Source organism: Apaloderma vittatum, unplaced genomic scaffold (genome assembly GCF_000703405.1).
Source record: "Apaloderma vittatum isolate BGI_N311 unplaced genomic scaffold, ASM70340v1 scaffold28043, whole genome shotgun sequence".
In the NCBI taxonomy this organism is placed as follows: Eukaryota; Metazoa; Chordata; class Aves; order Trogoniformes; family Trogonidae; genus Apaloderma; species Apaloderma vittatum.
Genome location: NW_009710253.1, coordinates 1 through 1,240, shown reverse-complemented (window position 1 = coordinate 1,240; position 1,240 = coordinate 1). Strand labels below are relative to the sequence as shown.

At 55.6% G+C, this 1,240-nt stretch overlaps 1 pseudogene across 1 annotated transcript; it reads right to left on the bottom strand.

Moving 5' to 3' along the window:
• Positions 1-5: 5 nt before the first annotated feature.
• LOC104272292 lies at positions 6-1,236 on the bottom strand (annotated as a pseudogene). Its single transcript, XR_717802.1, has 4 exons — positions 1,192-1,236; positions 422-853; positions 144-325; positions 6-45 (listed from the first exon to the last, which is right to left on the bottom strand). The product of XR_717802.1 is annotated as an actin, cytoplasmic 1-like (transcript).
• Between the last annotated feature and the right edge of the window lie 4 nt (positions 1,237-1,240).

Sequence of the window (1,240 nt, the reverse complement as noted above, 5' to 3'; positions counted from 1 at the left end):
CCCGCCGATCCAGACCGAGTATTTGCGCTCAGGGGGAGCGATGATCTGCGAGGAGAGAGCGGCGGTGGTCAGAGCGGGCCCGGCCTTCTCCCACACCTCCCCTTTCCCCGGCTGCCGCGCGAGCAAAGAAACACGTTTCGTACCTTGATCTTCATCGTGCTGGGCGCCAGCGCTGTGATCTCCTTCTGCATCCTGTCGGCGATGCCGGGGTACATGGTGGTGCCACCAGACAAGACGGTGTTGGCGTACAGGTCCTTCCTGATGTCCACGTCACACTTCATGATGGAGTTGAAAGTGGTCTCGTGAATGCCGCAGGACTCCATGCCTGGGGGAGGAGGAGGAGGAGGAGGTGAGGCGCGAGGCTCATTAACACCCACCGCAGCGCCTCAGCCAAGTGCCACCACCCCCAGCCCACACCTACCCAGGAAGGAGGGCTGGAAGAGGGCTTCTGGACACCTTCGTTGCCGATGGTGATGACCTGCCCGTCAGGCAGCTCGTAGCTCTTCTCCAGGGAGGAGGAAGAGGCAGCGGTGGCCATCTCCTGCTCGAAATCCAGGGCGACGTAGCACAGCTTTTCCTTTATGTCACGGACAATTTCCCTTTCGGCTGTGGTGGTGAAGCTGTAGCCCCTTTCTGTCAGGATCTTCATGAGGTAGTCTGTCAGGTCACGGCCAGCCAAGTCCAGGCGCAGGATGGCGTGGGGCAGAGCATAACCCTCGTAGATGGGCACAGTGTGGGTGACACCGTCCCCAGAGTCCATAACAATACCAGTGGTACGACCAGAGGCGTACAGGGACAGCACAGCCTGAATAGCCACGTACATGGCCGGAGTGTTGAAGGTCTCAAACATAATCTGAAAGGAAGAGTAAAAATGAATTAGCACAGAGTAACGAGCTAGGTTGCTCACACCCACGTTAGAACACGCATGCTGGCATGCAGAAAAAACCCCAAACACCAGTGTGTGAAGGAAAAAAAAGCAAAGTATGCAGGCAGAAAACACAAATGAAAGAAACCTGAGGCGTCAAGGAAGAAATGCCAGGAGTACAGAACCCTGAAAACGTCGGGAGAAAAAAAAAAAAAAAACAAAACAGAAAACAAAAAGAAACAAACTCAGGTTTAAGATGCCGTAACAAAAGGTGGTTTGTGAATGAGATGAAGGTGAAGGGGCGGCCACCGGGGGCGGGACGTTACCTGCGTCATCTTCTCCCGGTTGGCCTTGGGGTTGAGGGGGGCCTCGGTG